Source organism: Macaca nemestrina, chromosome 2 (genome assembly GCF_043159975.1).
Source record: "Macaca nemestrina isolate mMacNem1 chromosome 2, mMacNem.hap1, whole genome shotgun sequence".
Taxonomy (NCBI): domain Eukaryota; kingdom Metazoa; phylum Chordata; class Mammalia; order Primates; family Cercopithecidae; genus Macaca; species Macaca nemestrina.
The window spans coordinates 47,278,691-47,294,940 of NC_092126.1; the positions used below are offsets into that span (position 1 = coordinate 47,278,691).

General features: G+C 31.2%; 1 long non-coding RNA gene across 2 annotated transcripts in view; it reads right to left on the minus strand.

Annotated features, from left to right (window-relative positions):
* LOC139361890 (uncharacterized) overlaps positions 1 to 10,116 on the minus strand; it is a 189,878-nt gene extending 179,762 nt beyond the window's left edge. For both annotated transcript variants that reach the window (XR_011619775.1, XR_011619774.1), the window contains exon 1: positions 9,975 to 10,116. This is a non-coding gene — a long non-coding RNA (uncharacterized lncRNA). The remainder of the gene's footprint in view (positions 1 to 9,974) is intronic.
* Between the last annotated feature and the right edge of the window lie 6,134 nt (positions 10,117 to 16,250).

Sequence of the window (16,250 nt, forward strand, 5' to 3'; positions counted from 1 at the left end):
TTTAACATCAAGATGGCCTATCAATATGATGTTTGTCATAGTGAAAGAGCCTTCAGTTGTTCATAAATAAAATAGTTTCCTACTAAAGAGTTTGGGCTCAAGCAAGGTTAGGTGACTTGAGGAAGCTGATCATACACAGTTGCTTGATAACTTTTTGGTTTCATGTATTCAGTCCAAAGTTTTCTGTGTTAACTACATGATGAAACCATTATTCATTTAAGTTATTTTCAGAAGGCATCTAGTTTCACTTTACTTTTATATAAATTGTTTTTTTTCAATTGTACAATATGCTTCAAAGCTTAATTAATAGTTATTTTTCTAAACCACATTTTTTAGTCTTATTGATTTTGTAATAAAGGACTTCAGTGCTTTTTATGAGAAAATGTTCTTATGAAACCACACAGAAAACTGACTTTAAACTTGCCTTTTCTGTTACTGTTCATTTTAATAAAAACTTCATTAGGTTTTCCAAGGAAAAGCTCAGCAGGAGATGTTTCCTTCATCAGAAAATTTAAAGTGCTTAAGGGAATATGTTAGTCTCTCATTTTTAAATTCATTACACTTTTTTTCTTAAATTTGACTAGTGGGATTTTAGGGGAAAAAAATCATCTCGCTTTTTCCTATACTTGATAACCTGTAATTCCAGACAGTGATCTTTGTACTATCTGACCTTAGAAATTTTACGCAATGCATAATAATTTTTGGAGATGCATAAAATATTAAATTCCTATCCCAAGATAAAGAAAATAATAAACACATACACAGTAGATATCATATCTAAATTGCATTCTACCTGGTGACATTGTCACATTTCTGCAGCAGCTGCTGCACATATGAATTCACAGAGCTTATTAGATCTATAATCTGATTTTGACTTCTGGGATTTTGTTGTTTTGTTTTTTTTCCTGAAGTTTTTATATGAGTACACTTTAATCTGCATAAAAAATATTCACAGTGTCTGGAGTGAAGGAAAGGATTCTTATGTAAATGAAATATTTAAAATTCTGAATAGCAACCTCAGACAAATGGAGGAGAAATGACAGGGAATTAAAGCATTAGAGGAATATTTTCAATATGGTAATTGTATTCAAATAGTTTATTTTTCTACAGAACATCAAAGAGCTACTAACAAGCTTGTGCCCAGATTAAGTAAAACTTTAAAAGAAATACATACATTTAAATAGATTTAAACTTTAAAAATTTTCTACAATTTAAAAATATAACGCCTGCATTTGTTATCCCCTCTTAATATGCCCCCTATCTTCACTATGTCAGTCTTGTGAGCAGAGGTGATAATAAAAATGTTTATCAAACCCTTCTGACCTGGGCACTGATCATTCAGGAGAGACACTTGACAACACAAAATAGGACGCGACCAAGTCCATCAGTTCAGACACACCAGTGCCTACTGAATTGAGCCTCAATCCTGCTTCTTACTAATGTTTTATTCATGTTTCATCATGGGTCACCATAAAGAATCTATGGCTCCTATGACACCTTTGGATCTAAGACATTTTTTTTTTTTAATCTGTGAACTATTTGAATCTTAAATATGTGGCTAGAATTTCTCTTTTTATTTCTGTGAATTTGTTTAGTAATGAGAAGAATGAAAGTTAATTAAGCAGACATCTTTTTTTAAAAAAAGAATAAAATAGTGTTTATCAATATTCTCCAAATCCGGTTTTACCCCCCCCCAAAAAAAAAAAAAAAAGTAAAATACATACGATTTTAACAACTGTGGACAAAAAAAAAAAGAAAAAATGTTTAAATAAGCAATATATAAAGCTGAAACTTGAGTTTGAGTAGAGGTAAGGATGAAATTAAAATTTATGTGAATATATACACATTTAAAACAATACCTATAAAAACAAGATTAAATGAACAAACTTATAGAAAAATATTATTAGCAAATGTATCCCAAGAATTAGAAAATCTGAAGTCACCAATAACCATACATTTTAAAATTGGCATTTAATTTCACAATTAGATACCAATCTCAGATTTCATTGACAAATTCTACTGACTTGCAAATGATAGATATTTCTCAAATTATAAAATTACTATAAACTAATAAAAAACCGAAAAACCACTAAATGTACTGTGGGAAATAATACTAGGATGCAACAAAGGGAAATCCTTCTAAATATAAAGGCAAAAATACCTTGTATAAATATTACAAAATTTATTTAGCATTGGATAAAAATACATAGTAACCAACTAGGAATTAACACATCTTGTAACATTAAACAAATCTATTTACGTACTTTACATTATAAAAAGTATGGAAAACATTATAAAATTCTACACACACTTTTGATAAAATATCTTAGCAAACTATGAAGAAATGGAAACTTTGATTAAAATTTTTAACTATAGACTTAGAGCAATTATCATACTTAACTTTAAACCTAGAGAAATATTCGTACTAAAATCAAGTATAGAGCAAACCTTCAAAATAGTTTCAGAGTTTCTAATCAACACAAAAATATTTTAAAGAGAGGAAGAGAAAGAGAAGACTATCATTATTTATTAGCAGTAATAATGTATCTCCAGAAAATCAAAGGATGTTAATGGACACATTATTGTAATTAATAAGGAGTTTTAACAATATGGCTAGATGCAGCATCGATATATATATAAATATATTTGCATTAATTTAAAAAGTAATATAAAATACTAAATCTATAATAGAAACAAAAACCAAATAGTATCAAAAAAACTAAAAAGAAATTAATAAAACTTTAAGTTATAAAGGTTAAAAAAATCAGATTAAATGGAGAAGTATATAATATACTTGATTTAGAAAATGACAGTTCTCCCAAATTCATTTATAAATTCAATATAATAAAAATCCCCATCACTATAGATTATTTCTAAAACTTGGCCAGGCGTTTCTGATTACTATAGGTAAACATAAATCTAAACAAAGCTTAAAAATACAAGCAAAATAAAAGATGAGTAATTATCAGATCTCAAAATATAATTATACTATATAATACAAATATATAAGTCATATATCATATTCACATATAAATTATAACTTTTAAATTAAACCATGTGTTTTGCAATCAGGAATTTTAAAAATGTTCACCAATGGTGTTTAATACATATCCTAGAAATAAGCCCATGAATATATGAGTAATTGGCATGTGATAATGTTGACATAGCAACACAATGAATGAAACCAGGTTTGGGTTTAACACTACTGGCCATCCATTTTGGGGAGGGAAAAATGAATCTAATCTCCAAGTATTCTTGAATTTCAAACAGATTTAAGATCTAAGAGAAAAACAACAACAACAAAACAACACTAAAAATATTTACCTCATGCAAGTCTTTTTCAAATATTACCTTTTCAGTGAGCTCTACCATGACCACTCTATTTAAAATTACAAACACCTCTTACTTCATTTATATAGCACTCATCTTGAAATTACACTAAAATGAAAACGTTTCAACATTTCTGATTATTTCAGTAGCATACATGCATGTAATAAAAATACTGAATATAAAAGTATCATTTTAATTGTCTCCTCATACAGATTAAGGCATTTGTACACTCTTCCTTTACTATATTACTTCACACATCCTTTGGTTTATTTTACCAATTTATTTTCTACCGTGTGTGTGTGTGTGTGTGTGTGTGTGTGTGTGTGTGTGTATACGTATATATATGGTAGAAAATAAACTAAAGGATGCGTAAAGTAATATAGTAAAGGATAATGTGTATGTGTGTGTGTGTATATATATACACACATATACACACATAACTCACTTCATTCTCACCAGAATTGATAAATACTTTTCATGTTTATTTACCTTATAGGCATAAAATGTTATTTTATTATTTCCATTTTAAATTAGATTTTCTGACCATTATACTTAAACTCTTAATCTAGATCGATTTTGGAGAAGTATTATGCTTTCTTGCTATAACCATCTTTGTGAAAAAGTGCCTAAGAGTTTCCTTCTAACATATGCAATTGCATTTGTGCAGATCAAAGAAATATCAATATAATTATTCAGAAAACCCACATATTATATAAATTTGGGTTTACTGAAGGTCATGATATATTATCTAATTCCATTACTGCATAAAGCAAAGGATTGACAGAATTTGTTTAGCATGTGAAAAAGTTATTTCTGTCACAACTATTATTAATATAAATAGTCACATATATTATTTTATTTATTATTAATTAATGTGTATTATTAATATATGTGACTTTTTTTCCTCCATGGTTATTCTTATTCTAATGTTTTAATTATAAAGTGTGCTATTTAGCAAAGAATATTCAGAGGAGGGCTCATAAAGCACTCATTTTGATATGAAAATCATTTATCAAATCACTCATTTTGATTTTGAAAATCAATTATCAAAGCTATATTTACACTAATCAGATCAGAAAATCTTATTTTAACAAACTAAAATCAAAATCAAATAAATACAAAAAGTTCTCGACAATTTATATTAAAAAAATAACTAGAAGTGATTTTAAAAGACAATATCTCTCTCTTGATAGAACAAGCCTATTTACAGCCCTTTTTCAAATACATGGCAATTTTCCTTGCCTTATTAACCCAACTTTCTGGTTTCTTTTCATTAACACCTGGTTGGAACTCAGTCCCCCATTGGGAAACACCTGTCCACAGTTAACAAGGTGTTAACCATAAAAACAATAACAAGTTGAGTCAGGAAATTAGTTTACAAATTCTCAGAATAAAAAGTAAAAGCACACTATTTTTGTAAGAATAAAAGGTTTATGGTGATTCTAGCTTTGCTAGCTTTGTAAATGAGCAAATTATTAAGCCTCTCTTGGTCTTGCTTTACTCGTCTCGAGAGTGGGAATAATGATTACATTCATTTCATAGAATTTTTGTAGAGATCAATGTAGTTAATACAGGTAAATGTCCGGAACATGGCAAGCACTAAAAACGTATTAGCCGTCATCATTATCTTTATTATTATCCACATTTCAGTTGAAATATATGTGTAATATGCATGTATGTACCATTATATTACACTACTGATGTATATGCCTTTCAGTGTTTTGTGTGCGATTGTGCTCACTCAGTCAATAATTATTTAATAGTGAAGTGGTCTATACCATTTTCTCATGGCTAATAATTTAGTGTATTAAAAAGAAAATGCTGTAATACAATATAGTTTGTCAGTATTAGGATTAGAACTTACACATCTTGAATTTTTCACTGCATGTGGCTTCTCTTTCTGCATTTTATGTTAAGTTCTGGAGAATGATTTAACCACTGGGCTTTTAAAAAGTATATTAGACAATGCCTTTAAAAATAAAGAAAGGGGATCAGACTAAATATTGATATACAACTTTGACTTTTTCTTCTAGTGCCATTCATGCTGACGTGCTGAAAAGAACTATAAGGCTAATTTAAATACGAGGCCAGTCTTTTCAGGCATTGGAAAACATGGAGTGACCCTTGAGAGAATAAAATGAAGTAAACCCTGCCAAGCCCTCAAGTCTTCGCATGGTGGCGCTACTCTGCTGTGACACAGAGAGAAAGAGTCTAACAGCTCATCGTAGTATCATTGATCAGAGTAGAAACATTCAGCTTCCCAACTATTGCAGCTTCTGAGTTTTTTAAGACACAGTCATAAAGAAGAGGGAGTTCCTGAGAAGGGATCCCTATTTGGCATCCCAGGGAAAAAGGTTAGAAAGAATGGAGGAGTAACAAACTTGAAAAGGTCATAGTTAAAAATTTCCTAATATTGGTGAAAAATATAAAAGATGCAGGAAATCCCTAAGCAGAATAAATCCAAAGACACACCTTAACACATTACAGTCACACTGCTCAAGAATGAAGATTAAGAGAAATCTTACAAATAGCCACAAAAAAACACAACATATTAAATATTTGGGATGAAACATACAAATGATGACTGACTTTTCATTACCACCAATGGAAAGAGTAAGACAATGGAATAAAAATAAAATGTTAAAAAGTAAAAGTGTTCTTCAAACATGCAGGTACATTCAAGACATTTTCAGATTTCAAAATAATGGAGAATAAATGTTATCAGCATATCTAAGAAATTTGACTGAAGTTCCTGAGAAAGATGACAGCAGACGGAAGATTTTATTTAAAAAATATGAAGAGTAATAGAAGTGCTAATTGCATGGCTACATATAAAATATAATCTTTCATATATGTAAATATCTTATATATTAATATCATATATATACACACAATAGTTTCACATATTGAGGAGATAAAATAATTTTACTGGTCTAAGGTCCTCACATGTTATATGAAGTGGTACAATATTGTCCTTAAGTCAATAGCGATAACTTATTATTACAAATTTTAATCCTTAGAGCACTTATTCTAAACAATGTGTGATTGTTTTCTCTCATAGGACATTTGAAAATATCTGGAAACATTTTTGGTTGTTCATAACTGGAGGAGTACTCCTGGCATCTAGTGAATAAAGGCCAAGGATGCTAATAAACATACTGCAATACACAGGACAGCCCATCACAACAAAGAATTATCTAGGCTTAAATGTCAACAGTGACAATATTGAGAAATCCTGCCCTAGAACACCTATTTAAATAGTTAAAGAGATTCTAAAAAGCTAGCAGTAGAGGAATTTAAATTAGCATGTGAAAGCTAATGAGCTTACCCAAAAGAAGGCATAAATGGAGGGATAGAAGAAAAAGAAAAAAAAAAAGAGGTAGCAACTAGAAAGCAAATAGTAAGAGGGTAGACTTAAACTTCACTATATAAATAATCATATTAAGTGTAAATAAATTAAACACTCCATTTAATAGGCAGAGATTGTCAGTTGGGATAAAAAACTATATGATATTTATATGATATATAATTTAAAATAAGGAAAGATAAAGTATAAAATGAATATGAAATGATAAAAATAAAAACATTAAACTTAATTCTGTAACATCTACATTAAGACCAAAAATTGTTAGATAAAAATATTAACATTTAAAAATTGAGATATGATGATTAAGGGGCATTTTGGAAGAAGGGCATAAAATCTGTATATTCACCTAATTGAGCTTCAAAATATATGAAGCATAGAGTGATTACCTATAGGGAGATATTGGCAGATCTGTAATCACATTTGGAGCTTTTTATCACCATTCACACAATATTAGAATAATTAAATAAAAATGTGACAAGATACATAGCATATTTAAACACTATCAACCAACCTGACTCAATTAATAGACTAAAACACTACACTCTACTACAAAAAAATAAACTTTCTCTTCCAGTACACATGTGATATGGTTTGGCTCTGCATGCCCACCCAAATCTCACCTTGAAGTGTAATAACCCCCATGTGTCAAGGGTGGGACCAAGTGGAGAAAACTGAATCATGGGGGCACTTTATCCCATGCTGTTCTTGTGACAGCAAGTGAGTTCTCAAGAGATCTGATGGTTTTCATAAGGGGCTTCCCCCTTTTTCCAGCACTGATTCTCCTGCTGCCCTGTGAAGAGGTGCCTTCTGACATGATTGTAAGTTTCCTGAGGCCTCCCCAGCATGCAGAACTGTGACTCAATTAAAACTCGTTTCTTTATAAATTTCCCAGTCTTGGGTATTTTGTCACAGCAGGATAAGAACAGACTAATACAACATGTAATTATTGAAAATTCGGATTATGGTCTTTAATAACAGTGAAAAAAAAATAGGAAATTTTAACAATGCAACTATTAGAAAATTACTGCATTTTTGGCATTAAAATAACACATTTCTAATGAGTCCCCGGGGTCAAAAATAAAATGGTAGGTTATATGAGACTGACTGCTTTTTGGGATGTAGCTAAGCAGTGTTTAGAGGGAAATTTATAACTTTAAAAGATTATATTTGAATAAAAATATTTAATAATCTGTTACCTAAATTTTCCCTTAAAATTCAGAAAAAGCAGAATAGGTGAAACCAAAAGTTAATAGAAGGAAAATAATTAAGACCAGGGAAAATTCAATGAGATAATAATAATAATTTAAAAAAAACGGGGCAAGTTAACAAAGTTGAAATCAGAAAAATGAATTTTAAAAATCAGTTTACAGTAAAACAATTTAAAAAGGTAAACTAAATAAAGTTTTAGGAATGAATTTAAAAAATTCAAGATTTCTACACTGCAAAGTGGAAAAAGGCCAGTCATTATGATTCATGCCTGTAATCCCAGCACTTTGGGAGGTCTAGATGGGAGAATTGCTTGAGCCAAGGAGTTTGAGAACAGCCTGAGCAATATAGTGAGACCTTATCTCTACAATTAAAAAATAAATAAACTGGCCAAGCATGGTGGCCCACGCCTATAATCCCAGCTACTTGGGAGGCTCAAGTAGGAGGACTGAGGAGCTGGGGCGGCAGAGGCTGCAGTGAGCCCAGATAACACCATTGCACTTCAGCCTGGGAGACAGAGCAAGACTCTCTCAGAAAAGTAAATAAGTAAAAAGAAATTGTAAAATATTATGATGACCTAGATAAATGGAGCAATAAACCATCTTCATTAATTTGAAAATTCAATATTTTCAAAGTGTCAATTTTTTTACATTGTTCCATACATTTTATGCAAATTTAGTAAAAATGCCAATGGGCTTCCTTGGAAAAATTTGATAATTTTTTTCAAATACTCATATGAAAAGGCAAAGAACTTGGAATAGTCAAAATCGTTCCCCCAAAAAGGTCACTGTTGTAGACACATACTAACTGTTATCAAAACTTACCATAAACTTATAATAATCAATATAATATATTATTGGACAAGAATAGAAAAGCATATCAAAAGCATAATATCATAGAAAATCCAAAAATAGATTCACACTTATAAATTCAATTGATTTTTGAAAAAGTTCTATGCAAAAAAGAAAAACAATGATGAGAGAAATTTTTCTTTAGCAAATGGAACTAGAAAAACTGAATAAACATATTAAAAACACAACATTTGCACTTTCTCCCAATATATGAAGAAATTAATATTAAAGATAAATTATGGACCTAAAGAGAAAACTAACTATACAATTTTTAAAAGAAAATTTTGTGGAAATTCATTGCTTTGAGGTAGGCAAACATTATTTTTGAAAGAAAATGTAAAAAAGATTTACTATATACCATTAATAAAATAAATATGAACTGAGAAAAGCATTTATATCACATATGACAGACAAGGGATTTATAGACAGAATATATTAGAAATTCTTATAAATTGGATAGTAAAAACGTAACAGCCATTTAAGAACAGGTCAAAATATCTGAACAAACACTTCGCGAGAAGGCATATAGATGGCCAGTGCCAGTTAAGTAAGAAAGTCATCAATATCATTTCTTATCAGAGAAATACAAATTAAAACCACAATGTGGTGCATCTGCTGAGATGGCTAACATTAAAATGAGAACGATAAATATTGGCAAAGATGTAAAGCAATTGGAACTCTTCTACAGTAATGAAGAAGTGTAAGATTATGTAATTGCTTCAAAGACATGTTATAAAACGAGAAGAAAAAATCAGTAGGCAAGTAAGGATTAGGAGAAATTTTTCTTTTGCATTATAAAGAGTATAGTAAATAATTATTCTCTTCCATCCTTAGAGTTGACCAATACTTGTATGAATGAAGACTAGAATAAAGTAAGCCTGAACATCTTTATGAAGTGAGAAATTTGAGGAAAACTGAGGCTAACTGCAAATATATAAAACCAAGAAACAGGATTTTACAAATCTCCATACAGTGCTATTTGAAAAATATTTTTTAAAAATTATTTTCAGAAGATAAGTGCTGAATGGGACATTATTATATAATGCAATGGAATTAATGTTTTTGGTTCCCTTCCTTCCAAATTCATATGTTGAAATCCTACCCCCGAATGTGATAATATTAGGAAGTGGGGCTTTTGGAAGGTAATTAGATCATTAGGATGGAGCCCTCAAAAATAGGATTAGTACTCTTATAAAAGGGACACCAAAGAGTCCTCTTACCCTCTTTCTGCCATACAAGGATACGATGTAAGACTTCTATCTGCAAAAACAGTCTGCACCAGAACTGAACGAGGCTGGCACCCTGATCTTGGTTGGGACTTCCAGCCACAAGAATTGAGACAAATAAATTTCTGCTTATAAGCCATCCAGACTGTGCTACTTAGCTACAGTAGCCCAAAATGACTGAGACATATGGTGATGTATATGTATTCTGCTTTGTTTCTGTGGATTGCTATTTTAATTGGGTGAGAAGAGTAAGTAGGCAAATTCATGTGCTCTGCCCAGCACTAAGAATCAGAACTAAAAATCCTCTTTTAAATGCAAGTCTCCCTACTCTACTCTTTGCTTGAATTCTGGAAGATTAAGAGAAATTAGAAAGTGGAGGCCAAGGTAATGTTTTAAATGAGAAATGACTTTCCATACAATGCAATGGTCACAATAATACTATTACAAAAATACAAGAATAAAACTGGAAACCAGTCTGAAATTGCTGCTGTTATATCGAAGTGTTTTCATTTGAAAACATTTTATTTTGAAAGGATTTTTAAAATTCTCTATGTCCTCACACATTTTAAACTTGACATCAATATTATCGTAATTTTACACAGATATTTTTACAGTTAATTTTAAAGGCTTCTAGCATTTTTTTTAAATTTAATCCTATTTTGAACAGAAAATAAAATCCATTGACCGCACAAATTCAGATATAGCGCTATTGGTTTCCATTCTTCACAGCAGTTTCACTGTGGTCATTTAATTAAGTTTACCATAATTCAGCTCTGCATTTAGTACGGTTTAAATATTTGAACTTCATTTACATTGTTAGGTTCAATGTTGAACCTCACTTTTATTTTTTATGAAGACCAAGAATCTTCAGATGTAGTCTTTTCAAATCATGAGAAATGTCAATCATGTAACCCAAATGGCAAAGGCAGCTCTTATCAGCCAAAATCAGACTGAATTTCAATGAAAATGTCTGCCTTCAGTTTTAATTTATAATTACACATAATTTTTTATTGCCATGATTGAAATCTCACTACTGAATTCCAAGATAAATATATGTCAAGATAATTTATACAAAGCTCCACCCTTGGTTTTTTTATATGAATAAATTAGGGTGCTGCCCCTTAAATATTGTCCTTTTTATTTTACCCTTACATTGCTCTTCTCAAAAGCAATGTATCTAGCAGAATTGTTGGGTGCTTGAATGTATTTTTACCCTGTGGGAACATACCACATTATGTGGGATGGGTGAGATGCACTCTCTTCTTTTGTATAGTGAGTGGTAAAAGAACAATTTTGAAAGGAGAGACAGAAAAAAAGATTTGGCAGGTTACAGATGTTCTATGGCAGATTTTTTTGTTGCTGTTTTTAGGAAAAGACACATATTGAAGTTGAAGATTTGGAAATTGATTTTTTTTAAAGCTGTTTATGTGTATGCCCATGTACCTGCTAGAAACTCTTTATGTATCCTCAGATGCTTGAATACCCAATTTTGAAGACTACTGCTTTATAAAATAGTAGTTCAAAAATGTTGTCTTAGTAACATTTTTCACAATTTCTTTCCAACAATAAGACCTTATAGGTTTTTCCAGAAAAAAAATACAGAATAGAATGATTCAATATTTTAAAAAGCAAGGCTACAAGTATGGATTTATTCTTTTTTACTACTTTAGTCTGTTTGTCTCTCTTGTATGTGAATACACTTGCAAACATACATACCTAAACAGAAAATTTTCATTCATGTTTAACATTCAGTTATTAAATGGAGTAATAAATAAAGTTATTTATGTACCAGACTCTTTGTTGGCCTCTGTGGATATAAATATTTACAAGGTACAACACTTAACCCAAAGGATATACAGTCTAGAGAGGAAGAAACACTGACAGCTGTCACCTTGCCACATTCTGGGTTGTCTCATTACATAACAGTGATTTGTACACGTGTTGCTACCACCAATGCTGATGGGAGCTACCAGCCTGCAGTGTCCTGCCCAACCAGCACAGCACGTGCTGCCATATTCATAGCTGCCCTAAAGGTCCAAGGTGATACTTTCTGGTAATGACTCAGTGCAAACAAAATGTTGATGTGCCTGGAAAAATAGCTATAATGCCTTTTTGTTTGTTCTATTTTATTTGTTTATTTTTAATGGTAGCCCTAAACTCAAAAAGAACTAATGCTGCACCCTAGACTAACCCCTTAAATAAGCACTGTCCCTTGGATTGCAGAAGCTCAGTGGAAGGTCTCTGCTTCAGATGTGTTCTTTATGAGGGATGCTTTGTGTTATAAACATGAAAAGAAGCTAAATAGCCTTAACTAGGAAGAATTAGTTATTTCAATGTATATAAGGCTATAATTTCAATGATATCCATAAAAATTAATTAAGCCTCTAAAACTTTTTAGAGACTTACTCATTGCTTCTAATAACAGATTTTTAAAAGGACATTTGACCTAAAAAGAATTGTTTGATTTCTTAAAACAGGTTCCTATCATCAAAATTTATTGTCTTTAACTTTATTTTGAATATGCTGCATGGCCATGAAATGAAGCTATATGGAGAGAAAAAAAAAATGCTAGTAGAACACAAAAACTGCGACTTAAAAGCAAAAAATAAACCTAAGTAGAGTTTGTATTTCATACATTTTCTGATGCTTTACTACAAATTAAAGATTCTTTCTTGCCAGTCACTGAACATGTGGCAATGAGGTTCACTTTTCTTGCCACACAATAATTTTTATTTACCAAAATGAGTCTCAAATAACTGCATTGATTCCTCCACACTTGAAGCTACTTAACCAGAAAAAAAAAAAAAAAATTGTATGAAAGGCATTTAAAAATACTAACAGTAACAAAGAGTAGCTAGCAAAGTTTTAATGAGATTTTCTGTTTAGAAAAATGTTAGCATTCCTGCAGAACAAGATCAATATTGACTTATTTTACCTAGATATTTTGGAAGACTTCATAACAGTGGTATTTTCACCATGGATTTTAAGGAGAGTATATGGCAAAGGGTTCTAGAAAGATTGCCCAGTCCATACCAAAATTGACCAAATTCAAAATACTGGCATGCATTCTTTCTAAACTTGATCTATAATGATAAGAGTTTTCCAGACCAACCATATGAAGTGTTAGACCTGATGAAAATCAAAAGGAAATATATCAGTAAGACTCCAAAAAGACGAATAACCACACAAAATTCCAAATATCGCACCTGTTTGAATGTGCACATTTCTCAAAAGCATGCCTGCTTTTTAAATAAGAAACTTTATTTTCTATTTATAAAGTTATCATTCTAGTAGATCAATTTTGAAGTTTTAGATTGATGAACTTAAACTCTATTGTAGAGGCCTGGTAAACCCTAAGGGCAAGTTCATTATAATTATTATTACTGCTAATATTATTTTTATTCTTATTTATATATGTACTCTGTGACTCCTGTGTGCCAAATAATATCTTCCATACATGCAGAGATTATCTGAAAAATAGGTAACTAACACATACCTGTGAGAAGGTATTTTTATCTTCATAATTTTACAGATAGGGATGCTAGGTTCAAAAGAAGTAAGTTATCCATTGTTGAACTCTGAATAAGTATTTGATTCAAGATCTAAATCAAAATAAGACTGGTGCCAAATGTTATGGTCTACCACTGCTAGACACTTACAAGAGCTTCCAAACAAGAGATTTCAGTGCTAGAACAGTTACAAACCTCTAGAAATTAATAAAGAAAATATGTATTAAATAATGTCTTCTATTTTCAAAAGTAGTATGCAGGTCTTTAGGATTCACAAACTGCAATTGTCAGAATCCCTTAATGAATTTGAAATATTTGATTCTGAGAGCCCTGGTAAAATTAAACCATGGTATTTTATTGGTTTACTTCTCTGTGTTTTATGAATGCTCTATTTCTTTTTGTTTGTTTCCTTTCCAACTTTTGTTTTAGGTTTAAAGGGTGCGTGTGCAGGTTTGTTACATGGGTAAATTCTGTGCCACGGGGGTTTGGTGTACAGATAATTTTGTCATCCAGGTAATCAGCATAATCACTGATAGGCAGTTTTCATTCCTAACCATCCTCCCACCTTCCACCCTCAAGTGGAATTGTTCTCTCCTTTGTGCCCATGAGTACCCTATTTTCAGCTTCTCCTTATATGTGAAAATGTGCAGTATTTGATTTTCTGTTCAGACATTCATTCACTTAGGATAATGGCCTCTAGCTTTATCCATGTTGCTGCAAAGGACACGATCTAATTCTTTTTCTTGGCTGTGTAATATTCCATGGTGTGTCTGTACCATATTTCTTTTATCCAGTCCACCATTAATGGACACGTAGGTTGATTCCATGTCTTTGCTTTTGTGAATAGCACTGAGATGAATGCACATGTGTATATGTCTTTATGGTAGAACAATTTATATTCCTTTGGGTATATACCCAGTAATGGGATTACTGGGTCAAATGACAGTTCTATTTTAAGTTCTTTGAGAAATCTCCAGACTGCCTCCCACAGTGGCTGAATTAATTCATATTCCCACGAGCAGTGTATAAGCATGCCCTTTTCTCTGCAACCTCACCAGCATCTGTACTTTTTGAGAGCATTTCTTAACTTTTTCATAATAATCATTCTGAGTGGTGTGAGATGCTATCTCATTGTGGTTTTGGTTTGTATTTCCCAAATAGTGATATTGAGCAGTTTTCTTATGCTTGTTGGCTACTGTATGCCTTCTTTTTAGAAGAGTCTGTTATGTCTTTTGCGCATTTTTTAATGGCATTTTTTGGTTTCTGATCCCGTATTTGTTCAAGTTCCTTATAGGTTCTAGATATTATACCTTTGTCAGATGCATAATTTGCAAATATTTTCTCCCATTTTGTAGGTTGTTTACTTTGTTGACAGTTTCTTTTGCTGTGTAGAAGTTCTTTAGTTTGATTAGGTCCCACTTATCTATGTTTTTGTTGCAATTGTTTTTGATGTCTTTGTTACAAAATTTTTGGCAGGGCTGATGTCCAGAATGCTATTTTCTAGGTTTTCTTCTAGGATTTTTATAGATATAGGTTTTACAGTTAAGTATTGAATCCATCTTGAGTTCATTTTTATATGGTGAAAGGTAGGGGTCCAGTTTCAACTTCTGCATGTGGCTAGCCAGTTATTCCAGCACCATTTATTGAATAGGGTGTCCTTCCTTCAATGGTTGTTATTCTTGGCTTTGTCAAAGATCAGATGGTTGTAGGTGTGCAGGTGTGTGGCTTTTTCCTGGGTCCTCTAACCTGTTCCATTGGTCTACATGTTGTTTTTACACTAGTATAATATTGTTTTAGTTACTATAGCCTTGTACTATAGTATGAAGTTGAGTAGTATGATGTGTCTAACTTTGGTGTTTTGTTTTTGTTTTTGTTTTTTGCTTAGGATTTATTGGGCTATTTGGGCTCTTTTGTTTACAAATGTATTTTAGAATTTTTTTTTCTTCTAATTCTCTGAAAAATTTCACTGGTACTCTGACAGGAATAGCATTAAACATGTAAATTGTTTTGGGCTTTATGGCCATTTTAACACTTAATTTTTCTATCCATGGAATGCTCTATTCTATTACTTAAACACATCAATTTGGTGATCTGGAAAGAGATGCTTTTCGTGTAACTTAGAAGAGGAAAGATACTGGTCATTGATCCAATAGCAAATATAATTTCATTTATCTTCAGCTGACTAATATTTAATTTTTGTCTATGGCATTAAGTTTGTTCTATTACTTACAATTAAAATTGACATCTTTGCTCATTAGCAACCTCTTGGGCTAAGCCTATGCTAAGTCATTTTATTACACAATTTTTAACCTGCAAGTGATACAGTAGAAGCAACTGATATAATATACTCTCTGCATATTTTTTGAAAATTTATATTACATCAGTATATAATATTCAGATGAAAATTGTGCAATATATTGTGTTGGTGAATACTCTAAAGCACATTAAAGGTTTTTCTTATTTTGCTAAATAAAAGTCTAACAGAAAGAATAACATTATTTGTGGAACTTATTAAAATACAATTCGATTTACCAGGTTTTTAAACAACGTTGTTGGAGCTAGGACTTTAACATTTTGTTTATTTCGTTAGTGAAAATATCCTTCAATATTCTCACATGACACTGATTTGAGATCCAGTGGATTCCCCTTGTAACATTCTAGATAATATATGACATAAGATAACTGCATAACTATAAAGGAAATATCTGACAGCACATGTTTAATCCAAGAAAGAACTGTTATTTCTGTCACAGAATAGTAA